Source organism: Mustela nigripes, chromosome 5, assembly GCF_022355385.1.
Source record: "Mustela nigripes isolate SB6536 chromosome 5, MUSNIG.SB6536, whole genome shotgun sequence".
Classification (NCBI taxonomy): domain Eukaryota; kingdom Metazoa; phylum Chordata; class Mammalia; order Carnivora; family Mustelidae; genus Mustela; species Mustela nigripes.
Genome location: NC_081561.1, coordinates 62,811,713 through 62,834,477, shown reverse-complemented (window position 1 = coordinate 62,834,477; position 22,765 = coordinate 62,811,713). Strand labels below are relative to the sequence as shown.

At 53.3% G+C, this 22,765-nt stretch overlaps 1 protein-coding gene across 1 annotated transcript in view; it reads right to left on the bottom strand.

Annotated features, from left to right (window-relative positions):
• The window catches only part of LRFN2 (leucine rich repeat and fibronectin type III domain containing 2), a 171,500-nt gene extending 149,101 nt beyond the window's left edge, over positions 1-22,399 (bottom strand). Inside the window, exon 1 of the mRNA XM_059399096.1 lies at positions 21,672-22,399. The gene's annotated coding sequence lies outside the window, so the exon portion shown is untranslated. The remainder of the gene's footprint in view (positions 1-21,671) is intronic.
• Positions 22,400-22,765: the final 366 nt, after the last annotated feature.

The following is a 22,765-nucleotide window of genomic DNA, read 5'->3' as shown; positions in this document are numbered from 1 at the left end:
TCGGGTGCGGATGAGGCCTCTCCTGGTCCTGCTCTTGCAATATCTGCCTCCCTGCATCCTGTCCATTGCTCAGTGTCTGTAATTCTATCTCCCTCCCCCTCTAGCCCAGATACATAAGGAAGAGAGCAGCAGGGGCAGCCCCGGGGCCAGTGAACTCCTACGCCTCCTCCTCTGGGGGGTCCTCAAGGGTCCTCAGGCTTGCGGATTTCTGGCTTCTTCATCAAAGGGAAGAAGAGCATAGGGAGCCGCAGCTGCCAGGGGCTCCTTCTCAATCCACAGTCATGTATCATGTGCAAAGACCATTAGGAAGCAGTGGTTTTTAGGGGGGTTCCATCTGGATGAATAGCACCTGTTGCTATTTTTAAAACAAATTTCTTTGTGACTAAGCTGGGATTAAGCCGAGGCAGAGGTAGATATGGAAGCAGCTGAGTCCCCAGACAGTCTGCCTTCCCATCAGCACAGAGGGCCTGCCATGAGCCCCGGAGGCCATGTCACAAACAGTCTCATCTCTTGGACAGCCAAGAAACAGGAATAGAAATCAGGGTGGAAGCAAGAAGACTGCAGAAGCAGCACCGGTCTCCTGTGGTATGTCCAGCCCTGTCCCTGAAGTTCAATGGCTCACCCCACCCTCAGTCACTTCTGCCCCATCACCCCACACTGTGTGCCCATCAGTATAACTCTGAGGCAAGACCTCCTTGTATCGCCATGTGTTAGGTGAATTTATGGAGGCCCAGGGAAGTTAAGTAACTTTCCCCAAATCCCACAGCCAGTAAAGGAAGTTCCTAGGATTCAAACCCAGATGTATGGGATTCTGAGGTCCAGCCCGATGTCCATTAACCATCCGTGAGCCAGCTCCAAAAGTGTCTGGCGTCCAGTGGAGGGCATTGGAACCAAAAATTACAATAGACACTTTCAATCATGGTCATGACCAAGGGTTAACAGCAATAGTTACCCAGACAACATTTACTAAGGCCCTACCTTGAGTGAGCTGCAGCCTGAGGACCTGGGGATACAGGTAGACAAGACAAAGTTCCTGGACTCATGGAGCTTATTAATCTATGACCTATCCAGTTGCCCAAGCCACAGATCTAAGGTGCATCTCTGATGTGTCCCTCCCACGCATAGCACCCCTAGTCTGATCAAGGTATTGTATAACTGTCACCACACCCTGTTGATTTCACCACTTAAGCAGTTCCAATCTGCCGACTTCCTTGCATGCCACCTCTACCCCCCAGTCCAAGCCATCATTCTCCCTCTCCTGGACTATTCTAATGGCCTCCTCACTGGTCTACATGTATCCACCCCACCATCCTCCGAGCGGCTTACAATCCACCAAGCAGTTACAGTGAGCTTTTCAAAACATAACTTTGGTCCCCCTTCCCTTCAGTTATAAGCCTTCAATGATCTTTTCCGTTGCTCCTAGCAAAAATACTTCTTAACTGCCTCTGATGCTCTACCTATCTTCCCAGTCTTTCCCTATGCCTTGACCACAACAACCATCTCCACCATCCTTGTGACCATAACGTCCATCCCACGATCATCCCAATGTCCTCCACTGCCATCCCCCTCCCGCCACCATCACTGCAATTCTCGCCATCATAGAAGTGTAAGTCTTGGTAAAGCAGCCCGTCCACATGTGTGGCCACACCAGGTGCTCAGTGCAATGATGGAAACAGATAGCCCCGCTGTCAAAGCTCTAATCATTTGAGACATGGACTCAGAAACACATCATCATTGCACCTCTCTGTTCAAGTACAACCCTTAAGAAGGATCTGGAGTTCCTAGCCTTCCCACATCTCTAAGTAAATCTCCCAATGTGTAGTCAAAGGGAGGACTGCTCTTCCTGCCCCAAGGCAGGGTGTGTAACTGTCAGGACCATCTGAGAGGGGATTTGGACCCTAAGACAGATCACTATGGGACTCCCTAACACTTACATTCCAGCCAAACCTTGGGATAATGACCTTTGAGAGTGGCCTTAAAGAAAAACATGAAAAGTAGGCCCATTTCCTTTGAGCTCTTAGGGTATGATGTGCATGGCTCTTCCATCTCGCAGCTTTAAGGATAAGGAAACAGAAGAGGGTCACGGAAGACACCCTCTTGATCAAGGTCATACTGCAAGTCCCTACGACAGTCAGGCTCCACAGTCAGCCTCCGAGACCCCCATCCCTCAGCCTACCTGGATTCCTAGAGAAAAAGAAGTACAGAGGGAAGACACTCAGGGAGAGAACAGCCTCCTGCTACCACTGTCCTCAGCCCCACATCCCACCTAGAAGAGAGCAGGATACTCTTTCTCTGGGCTCTGGGCTTCTAGCTGTCCCCCATATTGAGAGGAAAAACAAAATGATGGACACGGCCTGCATTGGCCAAAGACACGAAATCATGGGAGATGGGGGGGAGCCTCTGGTTAAAGCTGCCTTGGCCAAAAGGAGACTAAAGAATTTCTCCTTAACTCAAGGCCCTAAAGGACTCCAGGGGAGGAACCTGACTACTTTATTGCTTAAAACCAACTATTCCAAAGCTGTCTGGGTTCTTGGCTTCCTCTCTGGGTCCTCATCTTCCTCCTCTCTCCTTCCGATCTCAGTTCCAGAAGAGATATGCGACATCAGGCAGAACTTACTAAATATGTATTGTGCATTCATTTCCATGTGAACACTGATTGCTTACTGCTCTGAGGACTTTGTGTGCCTTGACCCATTTAACCCCATGGTGGCCTACAGCAGGGACAGTGCAAACTGGCCTGCTAAAATGGAGGTGCTGGTGAGGGGGCCCTGGCAGGCATCCCCCAGAGACCCTGCCTCCCCAGGTGAAGTTCTGGGGTTCTTCTGGAAAATCCCTAACAATCGCCACCATGTTCTTTGACACCCCTAGACAGCCTGCTGGGGAGCAGAAATGCCCAGACTAACCATTCTGCCAGCTACCCACTGATCAGTTTACCCCTCAATGTGAAAACAAGATTCACTCTTCCCAGGTGGTCTGCAGTCTCTCCCTCTCTCCTCCCTCTCTCTTATCAATCCAGTTCTTGCTTTTATAGTTGACAACAGTCTCCGACTGTCCCGTCCTATGAGAAATGGTAGGTGCAGATAGAGGCTTGCCGGCAGCCTGGCCTGGCCTACACCTCCCTGGGAAAGTGGCCCAGACTGTCCTTCCACAGCACAGGAAAGGTGCACCTGGGGCTGCAGTGTTTGTCCATGTACTGCCAACCCCCCAGTCTCACCACTGTGAGCCGGCAGCTGGGCCTGGAATCTCTAAGATAGTATAGAGATGGGGGGAAACTGAGGCAGCAGGTTCTCTGTCACAAGAAGACTCACATGCATCTCAGCCATTAGCCACAGCAGCTGACACGCCCCATGTGGGTGTGGGGTAGAAAAAGTTGTTCACATGGGCAGCAGCAGGGCCTCCCACAAGGTGAAAATGAAGATGCCTTATAGCCCGTCCTGTCCTGAATCCTTCCCTAATGCTACGAAATATGGTGGTAAGTACAGCCTATGTCCTCTGAACTGGATGGCTGGTCTGAACCCACGACCATGCCCGGTGGCCCCGAACTAACTAAATGTTTGTGAGTTCTCACCCCATTTTATAGAGAAGGAAACTGAGGCACAGGGAGGCCAAATGACTTGCCCAAGATTACACAGCCTGTAAGTGGCAGAGCCAGACTGGAGCACCCAGTGTCTGTACGTGGGACGCAGCGTGGTACTATGGGTGGGTGGTGGGTCACTTTATAGAGAGCCCTGCCATCCCAAGGCAGCTCTGGGACCCACATCCATGTACAGGAGGACAACTGAAGAAGTAGATGGGAACAGCTCGGTGGCCAGGGAGCTGGCGGTCGGGAAGCGGGACCTCCGCCTACGAAGCAGGGAAGGATAGGAGGATGGGAGTCTGGTGCTTCGGCAGGGGTGGGGGCAGGTGGGGGACGGGGGGACGGCAGGAACCAGCCTGGAACCTGAGCAGAAACAGGTCCATTCAGATCGCAGACAGGGAGGGTATCGTGGACCAGGAGGCGGGCTTGGAAGGGGCTTCCCAGTGAGAACAACCAGCTTGGGGGCCCCAGAGCTATGGAGTAGAGACTTTTCACTGTGACCTGGTAGTCTGCCTTAGAACCCAGACAGAAGAGCCGTTCGGTGGTCAGGAGGAGATGCGGTTTATGGACACACCAGCCTGGGTTACATCCACGTGGCTTGTGGCAAGGAGGCAAGCAGGAGTCCTGCACTGATCAGATTTCACTGTGCAGACACACCAAGGAGGACTAAGTCATTAAAAAGGGACAAGCATGTCCGCCTTCCCGGTATGAGCCAGGCCCCGAACCGCTCTTACAGTAGCAGAAGGCCTTCTGCGCTCTGATCTGCTTGCCTTCAATGTTCCTCCCGGTAATCCATCCTCCACACATCCACCCAGGCCAATTTCCTTACAGGCAAATCGGACCGTATCATTCCTAGCTGAAAAGCCTCCCAGGCTCCCTACTGGCTTCCCCACAAAGCCTAACCTGAGCTCCTGAGTATGGCATGCGGGCCCCTACCGAACTTGGCCCTGCCTTCCTGGGCTACCGTCAACTCCCTGCCCCTGGTCTCTCTCTACAAGAGAGACCAAGGTCTCTCAAGGTCTTCAGGTCTCCCTGCAAGGTGTCCCCAGCTACAGGATGTTCTCGCTGCCCTGAATGCCTGCCCCTCCCCATCTCTGATGTTCACAACCCTGGAATCTGAGTCGCAGGAGAGCTTGAAAACTCCAGTGGCTGGGCCACACCCAGAACAGTGAAACCAAACTCCCTTGGGAGTGGGGTCGAGGCCCCCAGGTGACTTCAGTGCACAGCCAGGGCTGACATCCACTGTTCTCTCTTTAACCAAACCCAACCTACTCCCTTGAAGATTCCGCCCAGGTGTCTCATCTAATCATTAAATATTCAGTGAGCTGGGCACTATTCTAAGCACTGGCTATAAAAATAATGATGATAGCTAATATTTATTGAGTGCTTGCCACGTGCCAGACACGGCTCTAAGAGCTTTACATATATTAACTCATGAAACCAGCACAATGCCTCTGTGGGGTAGGTCCTATTATTTTCCCCATCTACACACAGGGAAATGGGGACACAGAGAGGGAAAGTGACTTCCCCGGGGTCACACAGCCGGTGAGCACCTGTTGCAGGACCAGTTTAAGCACCGGGCTGTGGCCCTCTCCGTTGTTCACAGGCTGCAAAAGAGAAGCAACAAACAAACAAGCAAACACCAAGTAGGGAAAAGGATATGGGAAAAAAACAAAAGACGTCCTGAATGAAAGCAGCAAGGGACCAACTTTAGCCTGGGGGTGGGGGGGATGTCAGGCCATCCCCTGGGAACATTTCAGTAGACACCTGAAGGAGAAGGATCCAGCCAAGCTGGATGTGAGGAACCGGTGTTCCAGACAGAGGACCCAGTGAACTGGAAGGCCCAGAGGTGGGAAAGAGCATGAAGCAGTCTGGGAACTGGGGAAGTCCAGTAGGGGGACGGGGGGTGGGCACACCCAGGGGAGAGAAGCTGATGGGACCAGTGTTTCGCCAGCCACCTAATGAATTAGGGTTTTATCCTGAGGGCAATGAGTCTTCAGCAAAGCATGCATACTGTCTGAGGGTGGGCTAGGGGAGCCTGGGGAGGCAGGACCCTCAGGAGACTGTAGTGGCCATTTAGAGAAAGGTGACCAGAGTGGAGCCAGAGAGAAGCAACTTCTAGAAGCTCTCCCTGTTCCTCGCTTCCAGTCGAGATCTATTAGAGTGCATTATAACTGCCTGTTTACCTCTCAGCCTCCCCTGCCGGACAGGAAGCACCCTGAGGGTAGGGACCAGGTCTGGCTGACCTGTGTAGCCCAGCAGCTGGCCAATGCTAGATGTTCGGAGACACCTGTCATTGGCAAGTGAGATAAGTGGAGGCATGCCTGGCCGACAGTGGGCCGAAGAATGTCAAAGAAGGGAAGGCACCAGAGGAGGTCCCTGTGCTCACTTTCTCCTCCATAGATCTGGGGTTTCACAGACTTTGGCCAGAAGAAGAGGATGCTGCTCTCCCACTGCTCCCAGCATAGCCCCTCTTCTCCATCAGTGAGAAGCAGTGTTAGCACCCTAAGTAACGGGCAAGGGTGGCCAAGCCCGTCCCTTCCCCATGAACTTGATCAAACTCCCATTAGGCAGGGCGATTGGAAAGGAGGCAGCCCCAGTTCAGACCCCTCCTAAAACAGCAGAACCTCCAAGTTCCACGTGGTGCCAGACACTTTAAATAGCCCAGGTATCTAGCTGCAGTTTGGGCACCAACTGCTGCTCTGAGTTTCCACAGTGGTAGTAGGGCCGGGTCTGGCCTTGGACCTTCTGTGTTCCTTCTGTGTTCCTCCTTCTGCTGTTACCACCACTGCCAGGGGAGCCCCCCCAAAAAACCGTGTGATGCCCCACCTCTGTCCAGATCAGAGCAGGGCAGAAGCAAAGGGACGAGAAGGCTCAGAGGGGCCTCCCAGGTCCCATGGCCAGCAGGTGGCAGAGCTGAGGCCAGGCATCCAGGCTCCCAGACTCCTAGATCAGGGTTTGGTCCATGGCAATTTGCCACCTGCCTGCCCTCACTGCTTCTTCAGGAATGTCCTTGTGCGGCAGTGCTGAAGCTGCCCAGGGCACACAGCACTGTCTCCTGGGCAGAGGAAGCCAGGTCCTGCAGAAACAGTAGGGACCCCCTCTGCACCCCCACAGGCCATTCTGTCTCTTTGCTAACAGCACGATGGTCAAGGGTGTAGATCCAAATCCTGGCTCTCCAATGTCCCCGCTGTGTGGTCCTGGGCTAGTCATTTAAACCCTGCCTCAGTTTCCCCACTAGAAACCCCAGTGACAACAGTCCTATGTCCTAGGGTGGTTGCAGGGGGTTAAGAGTTAATAAGCATAGAATGCTTAGAACATTCCTGGCAGGTAGTAAGGACTGATTAGTCCTTACTGATTAGTCCAGACTAATCAGTATAAGTGTTAGTAAGAATTTCTTGGGACACAGTCAAGGGACCTCAGTCACTATACATGCCTAGGCTATTCGCCAATTCATCCATGCCTCAGTTTCCCCATCTGTTAAAGAGGGAAGTAATTTGTCCATATGAGAGGCTCGAAGACAACCACAAAATTTCAATAACTATGAAAAGAGCTTAGAATTAAAAAATATATATACCTCACAAGTGGGAAGCTTGATGGCCAGGTGACCCCCAGGCAGATGAAGGGCTCCATAAATCACTCCCAACAGCAGGCTTCCTGGCTTTTATAGGCACTAAGGCCCAGGCCACTTTCCTGAACATCATTCAGAATTTATAGACTCTTGTCACTGTCTTTCTCAATTCTTTTATTTAGTTGCTTCAGAAGCAAGCCTGGGGTTAATAGATCTTTTGCTGCCCTTCCAGGAAAACACAGCCCATGCTATATAGTCAGTGCCCAGCCAGTGGGAGCCCGAGGGGGAGAGAGGTGCTGCTGTGGGGCTGGCAGCCTGTCCACTCTGCGACAGGCTGCCTCCTCCACCTGCCAGGGGGATCCAATGACACCCCAGAGCCCGAAGATGGGAACCTGCCCTCTGCACGTGGGACCCAGTGATGACTGAGACCTCCTGCCTTCTAGGAATCTGAACGGGACTGGGCTCAGCTGGGGGCCTCCTCCCACTTATCGAACAGGGAAACCACAACAAGAAGTGCCAGCTGAGAACCTCTGATGAAACCTCATCCTGCTTCTGTCCCTTACAAGCTTTGTGACGTTAGCTAAGTTACTTGACCTCTCTGAACTTCTGTGTTCAGAGCTGTAAACAGGGCTACTGTCTACTCCACAGGCCACTGGGATAAAGAAATGAGACCATGCACCATGGAGGCAACCAGGAAAAGATACAAAGGGAGGTGTAGCAGAGTGAGCAAGAGCATAGGGCACGGGTTCCAGAGAGCTTGGGCTCAAATCCCAGCTCAGCCACTTCCTGGCTGAGTGACCCTGAGCAAGTTACTTTATATCTCTGAGTCTGTCTTGGTTGTCTCTTGAGTATGCTTTGGATAAGATTATCTAATTCACAGGGTTTTGTGAGGATGAAATAGGAGACTGCCTGCCGGAGCTTAGCAAATGTGAGCAGCTAAGAGAGGCTGGCCCAAGGGAAGCTAGTGTGGTGGTTAAGGGCAGTGGGAATCAGACACAATTGGGTTTAAATCCTGGCTTGGCCATGCAGTTTCTGTGGGACCTGGGATTCATCCCAGTGGCCTGGAACTTCCCCAGTTTTAAAACTGAAAGTCCTGCATCCCAGGAACCCCCTTAGTCTCTGGCAAATAACCCCTTTGTTCTTCTAAGCCTCAGTTTCCACATCTACACAGAGAGTAGTAATAACTATTTGCAAAGGCAGAGAGGAAACTAATGGAGAGAATATGTGTTGATCATAGCTCCAGCAGACAATCCACAACCAGGGCCAGGCACTGGAGTGCTTTGTAGATACTCACTCATTTCATACTCACCACAACCCTGGGGATTCGGTGCTGCTATAAGCCCCATTCTACAGAGGTGGAAATTGGGCTCCGAGGGGAGTGGCCTGCCCAAGGCCTCATAGCTCATAGGTGCAATCACTAAGATTTGAACCCAGGCTGTCTGGTTTCTGGGTCTCACCGTGCTGGACTTCCTCTCACATAACAAGTGCATAACAAAGTATATAACAAAGTACTCTTTATTGAATAGTACCAATTAATAAGAAAAACAAAAATCGCATCACCCCCCTGAATGATGTTCCCAGCTTGGGTTCTGCAAGGGGTGGGAGTTAATGATTTTGAACCCATGGGAGGGAAGTGAAGGGTCCCTTTACCATAGACTTGACATTTTCCTTGGTTGAGAACCCTTCGCCTGGGCAGATGGTACAGAGCCTGGCAAGGGAGTCTGGGCCCCTGAAGCCCCACTTTGCAGCAGGTCCGTGGGAGCCCCGATATGCAGGCTGCACCCCCCCGGGAGAGCTTACTTCCAGCAAGTCAGGCCACAGCAACATCCTCAGGCTCAGGCCCCGCTACTCACTCTCCTCCCCGCCCTAGTAGGTGCCGTGCAAAGGCAGATGGAGCAGGGATTCCTGCTTGTCCCAAAATGCCTGCCTCCTCTCCCCCGTGGGAAAGAGAGCGGGGATAGTGAGATGAGCTGTGTTACGTGACCCAGACTCAAGCAATGACAGCATCTGCTCAGGATGGAGGCAGGAGGCAGGGACTGGGTGGAGTCTGGAGAGGAAGGGCCTGTGGCTGTAGTCCAGAGAGACGCCGGGACTTTTGCTCAGAACTTCTGCTCAGACAGGTGTCTCAGGCCACAGAGGGCAATGCCCAGGAGGAGCCCCCCAGTCAGGGACGGGGCTGGATGCTGCCAAACATCCAGGCACTCTGAGCAACTCCTCTGATGCCCACTGGCCTGCTGTGTCCCTGGGAGCCAGGTCCAGCTTGGAGATGGGCCTGGATCCCAAGCAGCTTTGCCAGTGATTGGTGCAGAAACCCAAAGAGCGAGGGTAAGTGCATGAAGACAGTCCATCGGGACCTCATGGAGGTCAGGACAGCAACATGCTTGCAGGGACACAGGAAAGAAGGAGGCAGATGGCCAGTGAGCCACCCAGCTGGGATGTTCAACACCCCTCCCCTGTGCCTGCCCTCCTGCCCTGGCCTGGCAACCCCAATTACAGATATTGGGGGCCCAGTCAGGTCCATGGCCCCCACTCTGGGAGCATTTCTAGCTGGCGCAATGGACCCTGTCTTTCCCTTAGGTGTAGTGAAACAAATACAGACATTGGAGGTGTGTGAGGCCAACAATGTCTCTAGCAACACGGTAAATCCAGCTCCCCCTCTCCCCCCATCCCCACCACCCTCTCAGACCACTCCAGCCCAGGGATCACAGCATGTGACAGCCTGAATCGCAGACAAGAGTGTGGGCTCAAGAGTCATGCCACTGGGTCTCAAATCTAAGCTCTGCCTTCTTACCTGCATGACCTCGGTCAAGCTATTTGACTTCTCTGGGCCTGTTTTCTCACCTCTAAAATGAACATAAAGCGGTGCTCTCCCCAAAGAATTAACGTGGGGATAAAACAGGTCCACAAAGCTTACATTAGAATAATGTCGGGCCCACCATAAGCATTCAGTACCCAGAAGCCCTTATCCTGATGGTATGATACCATATCATTTTGATCCAACGTGACCTGGTCATTCCATTAGCCTCTCTGAGCCCAATTTCCCCACCTTTAGGTGTTGATAGTTCTGCTTCCCCTCCTTCCTCACCGTCCTGGGGTCCAAAGTAGATAAACATGGCTGCAAGCCGAGCTTGAAAAAACTATCAAGGGCTGTTGTCTATGGGGAAGGGATGAACAGAATATATACTCTCAGAAATATTGGATAATATAAACATAATACTAGCAGGTTATGATACAATGTAAGATAATACTCTGCATTAAAAGCCGAATAGAAAGAGAGACAAGACAGATGGAGGAAGAGGAGGAGGCAGAGAGATCCCGAGCGAGACAGGGACAGCGAGTGAAGCCTGAGCTTGAAGAGCAGGGAATCAATGTTGTACTGTAATTTAAAAACCAATATACAGTAAATAGCAGCCCAGCACCACAGAGCAGCTGCGTGGCAGGGTGGACGGCCTGAGATTACTCACACCCCAAGCTGGGCCAGTCACCAGCTCCCGCCAGCCTCCCCTGTAAGTCAGGATCCGCCGCTCCCTCCCTGCTCAGATTTTATCCTGTAGCTGTCAGTTCCTGCCTCCCAATGACGAGCCGTATTTACATGGCACAAGATGTATGGCCCCAGCGGATCCCACAGACCTGGAAATGAGGCTGGGGCCTGCGTTTGTCCCCTGGAAAGAGTGGGTCTGGGGTGAGGCTTTGGTTCCAGGCAGCCAGGTTTTGTGGCAGGAGCAGGAGAACCTCCTGCCAGGTTTTGTGGCAGAAGCCAACTGAGGCCCCGGGCCACAGTTGGCTTCCAACTCCTGCTCTCCCCCCGAGGGTTCTTAGCCTCTTCTGGCCTTCACTGCGTCCCTGACTCACTGCCTCCCTGACTCCTCGTGGCCACACACCTACTCTCCACAGCCATCCCGTGCCCCACCCTAGACAGTGACCCTATCATCTATTCCCATAACCCAACTCTCCCAGAGCTCCCGAAACCCCAGCTCATAAGCATTCCCCTGGGCCTGGTTTCTCCCCACTGGAAGTCTTCATTCCCTCTCTGTGTCCTGGCTCAAGGCTCATTTTCCTGCCCCAGATACTTTTCCAGCTCCATCAAACCAAAGTATCCAGGAGGTCCCTCTTCCCACTACTGGGATGGGCCCTAGGACATGGATGCTGGAGGCTGGGGGGCAGCAATCATGGCCCAGGGGGATGTCTCTCTCTCGCCTTCTACTCACATACAGACCAGGCTGACTGAAGGGTCTCCTTCTTGACAGACATTCCCCCTGTCCCGGTTCCACAGTCCTCTTAGGACCCCAAGCACAGCCCACCTCCATCCCCATCCCAGGGCATTCATAACAGTTTCAAAAAGGTCCAAATAAGTGCATGCCGTGACCCTGCCACTAACTCCATCCCCTGATGTACTGTGTTGTATAGATGCAACCCACCTTCCCCTGTGCCATGCTGTGTAGACCCAGTCTGGGCACGGAGACCTGGAACACGACAGAAAGTAGCACCTACACACACACACACATTGTGCCTCCCTTCCCAACAATCTGATCCCAGCATCAAAAAGCACCAGGCAGGAGGTCCAGTTCTGAGCTCATCTGTCATGTTTACCCAAACCCTCCAAACCAAATTCCCCTAACCACTCAGCTGAACACAGTGTGGCTGTGAAGTAGAATGGAAACCCCAACTGGACCAGCAACCACTCTGGTAACCTCTGTGCCTCAGTTTCCCCTCATGCAATATGGATATAATCATAACATCAGTCTTGCCTGCCTGTTAGGATTGTCAGGAGGGTCCAATGGGATATGTGAGAGTATTATGAAATTTCCCAAGTTGCCATAGAATTTAAGGGGTGCTTATTTGAAAACAGTATCAATTAAGTTGATCTACAGTGTTCTTCTCTGCACCTAGGGAAATGCCATTATTATACCCACTATGAATAACTACATCTCATGCTTACACAGTGTTCACTGTGTGCTGGGCACTGCTCCAAGCACTCTACATATAGTAATCCATTATATTTTCCTAACAACCCCATGTGCTATTTTGCAGATGAGGAAACCGAGGGACAGAGAGAAGAACCAGCTTGAGTTCACACAACCAGGAAAACAGGACAGAGCGTAAACCCTAGGAATGGTGGCGGGGGGGGCAAGTGCACACATAGTTTCTACATAAGAAGACTGCTGCGTCCCCATGATTTAATGTCTGAGTGTCCCCACATAATGCGCCATGTTTATCTGCCGCATCTTTCTCTTTGACCAAAGCTGCCCCAGGACAAGTAGCAGGCCTTTCCCCATTAGAGAAGGCTTCTCAAGGGTCAGGAACCTGCCCAGCTTATTTGGAACCCCCGTGTGCTCTTCCCTGCCAGCAGGCAACGCCCAGGTTCTTGCCCTTCAAAGGCTGGGCCACCATCCTCCCCGCAGTGTGATGGTCCACACCTGTAATGTGCTTAGAAGCCATGACTGGACAGAGGGCCTGGGATTTATGTCTATTCTAAGGTCTCTCCTCACTTCCCCTTCTCACCAGCTCAGCCCCGGTGACGCAGATAATCAGGCCAGGAGGAAGATTACATGGTTCCTCCAGGGTCAGCTGCCCCTAAATGGGGACCACAACCCCTAAATCTCCTCATCCAGTCAGTTTGCATTTGGGTGAGACGGTAAGATGTCAGCTTAGTAATGGGGCTGAGGAGGGCTCTGGGAAAGCAGCGTGAGACAACCTGTTTTATCTTTTCTTTTTCTTTTTCTTTTTTTTCAGTGTGAGAACATTTCTTAAGTGGTCTTCATCCCCGCCACCATCATCACCACCACCATGGTCTGCAGGTGTGTAGATCACGTGTGACCTTCAGCCAAGTCCTGCACCACGACACGTGCACACAGAGGTGGTGGGAATGCAGGTGTGGGAAGTCAGGCATGGGAATGCAGGTGAGGGAAGGCACGAGAAAGAAGCCAGACTGGGGGACGCCTGGGTGGCTCAGTTGGTTGGGCAGCTGCCTTCGGCTCAGGTCATGATCCCAGCGTCCTGGGATCAAGTCCCACATTGGGCTCCTTGCTCGGCAGGGAGCCTGCTTCTCCCTCTGTCTCTGCCTGCCACTCTGTCTGCCTGTGCTCGCTCTCGCTCCCTCTCTCTCTCTGACAAATAAATAAAATCTTTAAAAAAAAAAAAAAAAAGCCAGACTGGGCCCCCGCTCCCCACTTCTACCAAGTCCTGGAGGTCACAAACAGGGCTGGAAAATGTACAGGTGGTGGACGTGAGGGGGCTGCGTGTGCATGCAGGCTGGAGAGGTGACTCATCTCCGCAGCACCTGGCCTGTGGTACAGCACACAGTAGGTGTTCAGTAGCTGCTTGCAGAACTGCACTGAAATCTGCGGGGACTGCCAACCAGCCAGCCACGAGAGGACTGGGTGATGGAGCAAGGGCTGGTTCGCCAGATGTTAAACTACCAGGCTCTCCTGACCTGAGGGCTCACAGGGGTTAGAGAGGGCATGCTGGAACAAGCTAAAGGAAGCCTTGCTCCCAGGCCAGGCAGCAAATTCCAGTACCTACAGCCCTAGGAGCACAAAAATGCAAGCAAATTGGGGCCGTGGTGATGACAAGTCCCAGTTCTCTCCTGCACCCTATCCACCTCCGTGGAAAGGAAGTGGATTGGGGTTGGGGCGCCCATGGGGTTGATTGAGGGCAGCACATTCCATTGCTGAACCAAAGCTTCTAAGAGCGACCGATAGGCAGGAAGGAAGGATCACCAAATAGCCATGTGAGTGCACACTTGTCCCAGGGCGAGTTCCATCACCCCATGCATGCATCTCCTGGGATCCAGTTTCCCATGGTTCCCTCAGGGAAAGAGAGAGCCTCCTGTTTCCCAGGGATGTTCTACAGCATGCCCAGTGACCTGTGGGAGCCCATCGTGGCAGTTCTGTTATGACTGAACTTTTGCATGGCATCTGAAGTCTGGCTTCTCATACAGCTGTGGTCTTCCTCATCTGAGTGTAGCTCCTCGTCCAAATGCAGAGGAGGGCAAAACAGGCGCTGCCCAGCTCAGAGACACATAAGAACTACAGGAGACCAGGCACAGAAATGTTCTTTGTCAGGCGGCCAGTGCTCTGCAAGGGCTGGATGGCATGCGTCCATGTCTTTGAAGGAGAACTGACAGCAGCAGACAAAGGGAGCATGTGCTAGTGTGTGTGTACGTGGGTAAGAATATGTGAATGTATGTGAGCCTGTATGAATGTATGCCTGTGCAGGTAGGTGTGTGGTATGTGCACATGTGTATGAAGATGTAAGTATGAGAGTGTGTATGTGTCATGCACGTGTTTTTGCATGTGTGGGGGGGAGTGTGTTTATGTGTGTGAATGTGAGGGTGTGCAGATGTGTGAGTATGTGAGAGTGTGCATATATGCAAGTCTGCTTGTGGGTGTGTGTGAACGTGTATAACTGCACGTGTGAGTATGCAGGAGTGTGTGTGTGCGCGCGCACACACACATGCGTGCACGGGCTGGAGTGAGGTAGGAAGGAGACACTGGCATTTACGCTGTAGCCCTGGGATCCTGGTTATTCAAAACTGAACTCAGTAACCTAGTAACGGGATTTGGGGCAGGTTTGCAGCAATCAGAGGGCATCAAGCTAAAGGAAACATTGGGTCAGCACTGCCCGGGGGTGCAGAATGAGAAGGAAGCTGGAGGACTTCTGGGGCCTGGGAGGCTCAGCCAAGGTACATTTCCTCAAGCAGATTCAGGGACTTATAAATCAAAGGATCAAACACCTGAACTGAAGGGATTTAAGAAGCCTTTGGCCCCACTGCACAGGCGAGGTCAGAAAGGGAGATGGGCTACCCAAGTCACTGCACGAGATCCTGGAAGAGCTGAATGGGGAAAACAGGGAGTCCAGCAGGGAGTCCACCACTACCAGCCCTGGTGCCTTGTACTGTAAGAGGACCTCTAATCTTTAACCTCATGACCCCAGGTCACCAGCCTGCTTTTCTGCCCCAGCAGGACCTATGTGGATGTAACAATGGTTTCATTAAGGGGGGGGGGGGCACTGAATCAAGGCAGAAACCTTGCCCACCCCAAAATCTTCAATACCTTTTTAGAATGGCAGGACCTCATCTCACAGCCCTTGTTAGGAATTTCCAGGGGTTTCCAGGAGCTCAGAGAGTCAAACATGCCTTTACCCTCATTGACATCATCCTGGAGGCTCCCACATCTCTCTCTCGTCAGACTCTGAGACCCAAGCTGGAACCTGAACTGAGCTCACTCCCCAAGCTCCTCCAAGTCCTACAGGCTGAGTGACCATATATCACTCATTTGGGGGACCAGGAAGGGTTAAATCTTATAGCAAGAGACCTAGTTTACAGTTACAATTGGCCCTGGAACTAAGGGCCACGAATCTCCACACAGTTGGAAATTAATGTATAGCTTCTGACTGCCTCAAAAACGCAATTACAAATAGCCTGCTGTTGACCAGAGCCTTACTGATATCATGGCTGGTGAACATGTATTTGTGTGTTATCTGCATTTACATACTGTATTCTTGCATTAAAGCTAAAGAAAGGAAAATGTAACTAAGAAAATCATAAGAGAAAATGTTTTCAGTACTATACTGTGTTCCAAAAAAAAAATCCGCATGCAAGTGGACCTATACCATTCAAGTCCATGTTGTTCAAGGGTCTATTGTCAAAAGTAAGAGCCTCCACAGTCTCAGCTGGGGACCCAAAGGAATCCCCTACCCCAGTTTTATTTGACTCAAGCTGCCTTAATAGGGCACCAGATGAGGAATCACAGGTGAGAAGGATCCCGCTAGCTTTGGGGAAGGGAATAGGGAGTGAGTTTTCAGGAAGGGGAGATGGGAGGACCAAACTGATATTAGGGCCCTGAGTTTGGACAAGAAGGAAGACCACTCAGTGCTGGCCTAGGTCAAAGTGGGGCAGGTGAAGGGATGGGTTGGGGGATCTGACCCAGAGGAAGGGGGCTTAAGAGAGACTCGGCGTCCTGCTTCTCACCGTGATTGTGTCTGAGCACACTGAATGGTGCTCAGCTCCTGCCAGTGGGGGGACAAATACTGGACATGCCCATAATAAATGCATTGAACTCTCAAGAGCCCAACTTTGGGATTTTGCAGTCTCTCGTGTTCCAGCGCTGCTGCTGGACTGCTTCAAGTATTCCCAGCGTCTACGGCAGACAATCCCATGTAGGTTGATAAATTACAAGAGCTCAGTTTAGTTACTTAATCCGGCTTGACACGGTTTAAAACCTAAGTCCCGTCTCTCCGGTCTCAGTCCCTCAGGCTGGTCTGGTCTCCATTAGCCTCGCCCTTAGAGGTATTCAAGAAAGAAGGCCCAGATCTGTTCATATCCAGGGTGGCCTGGCTCTGAGTTGCTCTGAAACCAGGCCACATGTAGTGTCCTATCTCCTCTCCAGGACCCCCAACCCTTTAAACATCCTGCAGCTACAATGCAAGGAAATCACCTGGAAAAAAGTAAAGACTGAAGGATGAGGACAAGTAGAGGCAATGTCACTCCTTAAAATTGCTTGCTGCATTTGAACTCAATGGTTTAACAAGCCAGTGACCCAGCACACGGCTATGTCTGCTCTTTGCCTTCTTACCTCTTGTCCTTCACCCCTCTGTTCAAAGACCAGCCTTGGGTTTGGGGGCCGTGCATCCAACCCCGCCCCCACTTCCCTTCTTGATAAAATGAAGATGCCTATTCAGGAGGTCCAGAATGGGATGGGGTTTGCGTTGCTGGCCTGCTCCCCAGAGATGCTGATGCTGCTGGCCCATGGACCACCCATGGGGAAGTGACCTGTCACTGAATCTGTCCTCCTCACCATCTCCTGGATTCTCCCAGCTTCGTTATAATCCACTTTTTTTCTAAACCTGGTCTGTTAGCCCTGAAGCATGCATTCTCATTGGGGACAACAGCGCCCCCAAGGGGGCAAACATTTGTTCTTGGGAGGGGTGAAAAAAAATTTTACTTTTCCTGTATGAGGCACAGAGACACCTGCAGTACATAAACAGATATGCACTATACCTATGGTATTAAAATCCATCCTGGGGTGCAATTAGGTGCAAATACTGTCTAAGAAGGCTCCTTGGAGAGGGTAGCAGTGAAAAGAAGGTCTAGAAACATGGGCCTAAGGAAAATGCCTTCCTCCTACTCCAGTGCCAACCTTCACTGATGCCTGCCTGATTACAAAAGTAAATGATGTCTATGTCATTGTGTCCCTTCCTAGCTGCCTGCCACCGGTGCCACCCAAATGTCTGGTCCACATGCCCTTCTTCTGCAGGTTCTGAACCCTCCCTTTTCCCAAAAGGCATAGCCCCCACCTGGCTGGCCTGTGGCCTTATTGGTTAACCCTAGTCCCACATGAAACTGATACTTTAGAGGCTACCTTCCATGCCCTCATCCCTAAGAAGTGGTACATTTAACATTTTACTTACTTGGCTTCAATAAGGAAGGGGTCACAAACATAACCCTGAGCACTAACTGTATTATTCGCTGCATCAAGTGCTTTCACACGTGCGTAAGCATTAGCATCCTGACTCATCAGTAAGGAAATGAGGCCCCAGGGAGTAGAGATTTGCCCCTCACTCAAGTCAAACACACAGCAGAGCTGGGTTCCCAGACCCTCTGTCTGGTGCTCACTCCACTGTCCCGTCTTCTGTCCTACCCACAAGGACGGTGTTGCCTGGTTGAAGGGAGCTAACAAACTGGTAGGAGTGAGCAGGCAGGGCAGACAGACATGTGCACAGGCAAGGCTAGGCTCCCAGGGTCTGCAATGGGGCTCTGAAGTCAGCCTCCCCAGGAGGTCGGCAGAATTTGGAGAGGGACAGGCCCATGGGGCCCCCTGTTCCTCACCTGCAGGACAAGGTGTCCCAAAGGACTTAAGTGTGTGAATTAGCTTTAAATCAGACAGACATGAGAGTCGAGTGACTGTTCTGTCCTGTATTAGTGACCCGGTGGGTCCCAACTTCCCTGAACCCCAGTGTTCTCATCTGGAAGGTAGGGTAGCAAGAAGGGCAAATTCACAGAACTGGGAGAATTCAATGAGATCATAATGTGAAGGGCTTAGCAATGTGCCTGGCACATAATAAGCAACTAAGAAATTGTTCCAGGGAGCCGGGCCTGACTGGCCTCAGGAATTTCTCAGAATATCCATTCTGCTTGTTCAGTACCCCACCCTTGAAATCTCCCAAATCCCCAGTAACCTCTAAGAATTTAAGAGAAAACAAAATTTGTCTTCTATGGACTTCTATGGGCTTTTGCTCTTCCTGAAATCCTTATCTTCCCCCAAGGAGCCCTCCTGACTGCCCTCACTCTGAGCAGGCTGGACACGACTACTCTCCCTGGTCCCCATCTTCATATCTGAAGATTTGCTCCCTGAAAATACTTCTTCTTAGACATTATGGTGAGAGCTCCTCCTCCACTCCTATTCTGGTTGGTTCATTAGTCAGACCCTGCTAAATACATACTGGGTCTGAACCTCTCTCCCCAGCTTGGTGTGCCCCCTAACTCCACAGATGGGACCCAGGTCCAAGTTTGGGTCCCGCACAGACCCCAGCAGGAATCATGACCATTCAATGGGTCTGGACCTTATACCACCCTGTTGAGGCCACTCTTGGGCAGCAAGAGGCAGAGGCAGAGAAGAGAAGGCAGTGGCCAGGTTCTGGGAGAAATTTCACACTCAAGCCTCGGACTGGGAAGGGTGACGAATGACACTTGTAAACCACAGAGGCTGTGCTTCCTGAGCAAATGTGCGTGGCTGTAAAAGTCTGAAGCAAACAAGAAAGAGAGGGAGGCAGGTGCCACAACCCCAGAGGTGAAATTTGCTTTCCGAATATCAATTCCCAAAGTTTTCTGGAGGGCTTCCTGAAGTCTTTCAATGATCAGTTTACCCGTGACGGCATCAAACCCTCCTGAGAGCTAAGTGGGTGGGGAAAGCTAGAGGTGCTACCCTCCTGTCTCTGAGGGGCCTTTCCCCCTCCAACAAAACACTCCTCCAGCTCTGAGCAGGGATTTGGGGAGCAGTGAGACAAATAGGAGACTATAAAACATCTGTGCGGCATGTGCTCTTATTTCCTTTCATCCAAGGAGAACCCAGAGGCTCCAGGGATCAACCAACAAAAATGTGGCAGAGCCAGAATTTGAACCCAGGCCCTCCAAATATAGGTCCAATTCCAGAATATGCTGACTCCAACCCTTCAAATAAGCTGGACCCTAAAACACCAATTGTGTTAAGAAAAATCACAAAACACCCAAATTGTTGCTTTAGTTGGAGAGTCCATTTCCACTTGGCTATCCCTCTGCTATCATCTCTGCTTTCAGTCTGGAGTCCTCCCCCACCAGAATGGGAATGCCCCAGATGCCAATGATGGTGGTCCTCTCCACCCTGGCCAGGGGACTTTCTGAAAGGAGGAGAGGCCCTCCTCACCCACCTGGCTGGAGAGACTCCACGACCCTGACACTTGGGTGGCGGGAAACCCTGGGTCCTTGGTTGCGCAGCTGAGACAAGAAAGCGGATTAACACTCTAGCCAAACCAGAGTTTGGGTGGCCAAAAACCTGCCAAGTTTCCCCAGTGGCGCCACCTACCTCATCTGCATTTCCCACCCCATCTCCTCCTCATTCTAGCCTCCCAGGAAGCTCCGTGCTCACTTTCTCTGAGGCTGCACTCCCCAGCTTCTCAGACCAGGGCCTGGGCAAGGAAGTGGCACCGCAGAGAAACAGGGAGCCTGAGCCCCAGCAGCCGCCCCGCGGGCACCCTGTCCAGGCGACCAGGAGCTGCAGCAGGAGCCGCGCCAGAGGCTGAGACTGAAATGCCAAGTTGGCTGTTTGTATTCCCCAGGGCGAGGGCAGGAAGATAAGTAACGATATCCCTGAGCAGGAATTAGACCAGAAGCTCTAAATTGAGGGCTGGGCAGGGGGCCTGAGTAGATGCAACTGAGGAACCGGAGGAGAGGGACGGACAGAACTCTGTATCCCAGCCAGAGTCAGAAGAGAAAGACGACATCCCAGCGTCAGCGGAAGGGGCCAGGGCAGCTGGTGTGGTCCGCGGAGGCTGACAGCTCCAAGACGAGGCCCTCATGAAAGCTTCCTTCCGAGTCCTCCCTGCGCGATCCTGACCCCCTCCAGCCTCCAAAGTACCCCACACCAAGTCCCAAGCTGGCTATGCTCCCTGGTGTGTGGCTGTATGAAGCCAAGGGCGCAACCCCAGGACTAGGGACCCACACTCCCAGTCTCCCCTACCTCGAGTCCCCCACCTCAGCCTCCCCATCATTAGTTCTAAACTGCACCCCCACTGCACAGACAGCAGCCCACCCAGAACCTTCCACCCTGGTCCCTGCAACTTCACAGCTCAGAGCCTGGCAGTTTCCTCCCTAGCCTTGCTCCTCCCCAGCCGTAGGGGTCGGTTTCCTGAAGCAGCCAGCGCCCTCCCCCAGCCCCACAAGACCAATCAGCCCATTGCAGCCACAGCGCCCCCCCCATACACACACACACACACACACACACACCACTGTGGCAAGCCAGGGGGTCAGCATCTATAGCCATGCCTAGGATTCCAGCTCCCTGTGTCTGTCTGTCTGTCTGACTATCTGACTCTGGTGTCTGATTCTCAGCGGGCACTTGGTGTTGGCCTGGTTCAGTCCCTCTGCAGTCTCCGCTCAGGTTCACTCCTCATTCTTTCTCAGGCTCTGGCTTTCAGGGGCTTGCTTGGTCTCCCTCGAACTTGCTGCCTATGTCCTTTGTACCGGGGTGACAGGAAGAGAAGCAGGACACCTCCCTGTCATTGCCTTGGGGTCTGTGCAGAGTACAACACCCCGGACCTCAGATCAGTCCATCCCTCTTCCTCCTCCCTGCCCAGGCCAACCTTTTAGAACCAGGGCAGGGCTAGGTGGGAGATAGACCTACCAACCAGGCATGGCTAATGCCAGTTTCCATATTGCTTCATCATGCCATTCAGATGCCCCAAGCTGCACACACACAATCCCCCTGATCTCCCTGCCTTCTGCCTGAGGCCAGGACAGGGCCCTGAGCCTGCCCTACCCACCTCCCCAAACTGCAATGATGCCTGCCTTCCCTCCATCAGCGCTGAATCAACCCCTTCGCACCCAGCACTACCCAACCCCACCCAGCCCACAGAGCGCAGGGAGCCCTGGCGTCTGACCCAGCCCCCAGCAATAGCTCAAGCCAGGCCTCGTGTGTGGGGAGATGCAACAGAGTGGTCTGGCGGCAAAGTTCTCCTGCTGCTTTCAACGTTGCGGTACACCTGAGGCTCCCGTCTCTCCCTCCTGCTTGCCGTCCTCACACGGACCCACTCTTCTCGTTCCTCGCCAGAGTTTCACCCCCACTCCAGGGGAAAAAAGAAAGGAAAGGAAACCTCCCGCGATAAGGATGGGCGAAAAGAGAAGGTGCCCGCACGAGTGCCCGGGTGAGGGAGTGCTCGAGTGAAAAAGAAAGGGATGCAAAGTTCCCGGTTCCCTCCGGCGCGTTCAGCCCCGCGCCAAGCTCCGGCAAACACCCAGATCGCAGAAACGCGGCGGCGGCGACCACTTACCTGGGCGAGGCAGCATCTATCCCCGGCTGGGAGGTTCCGAGGCCGGCTCCGCGGGGCGCCCGGGCTCCCCGGCTCGGCCACGCATCCTTCCCCGCCCGAGACAGGCTCGAGCTAAGCTCTCCGGCTCCGGCGAACGCAGGCAGATGGTGGCCTCGGACGTCCACGCGGGTAGAGCCCTGAGCGGCTTATTCTATTATATCCATGGCATTTAGCGAAAAGAAGGGAGGAAAAAGCACAACTTGTTCTCTTCTCTTCCAGATTAAAAAAACAAAAACAAAAACGATAATCCCCCCTAGGAAAACGCAGGTAGGATTCTCCAGATCGAAGAACCCTGGGCATTCCCAGGGACCTCGGGCATCTTGGAATGTAGGGTGTCTTCAAGTTCAGACGAGCCAGCCGGGTTGTGCGTGTGTGAGTGTGTGTGTGTCTCAGCGAGAGCGAGCCAGGCACTCACACCCACACACACACACACAAACACACTCCCCCGCACTCCCCGCGTGCACACCGCCCCCCGCGCGCGCGCACACGCGCGCACCCGGACACACACACGCACAGCGATCACACGCGCAGATCCGGGAGGGAGCCTGGCTGGCTGCGGAGGCAGCGCGGGGCCGGCGGTGGAGAAAGCCCAGCGGCCGGAGGCGCCCGGGAACCCCGGGCAGTGCGCACCGTCCCCGCCGAGCTCGCCGGCGCGGCAGCCCCCAGTGGCGGCCGGCGGAGCTGCAGGAGCCGGGCCCGCCGCCCAGCGCAACCCCTTCAGCGGCGACCTACACCGCCGCCGAAACCGGAGGGATTCGCGGTCCCCTCGTGGGTGGCGCGGAGACGGCGAAAGCCGGCCAGCGGGCCCCGCGCAGAGGGCCGGAGGGGCGGCGGGCAGGCCGCGAGCCGCGGAAGCCGGGAGGGCGGGCTCAGCGACCCAGCGGCGCGGGCAGCCCCTGCGCAAGGCGAGCCGGGCCGCCGGGGCTGCGCCGCTGCGGCCGGGGCCGGTGCTGCCGCCTCACGTGCGGAGCGCGCCGTGCAGCCTTCAGCCCGCCGCCTGCAGGACGAAAACCCGCCGCGCCGGCCCCGCGCTGGTGGGTGGGGGCTGGGAGGAT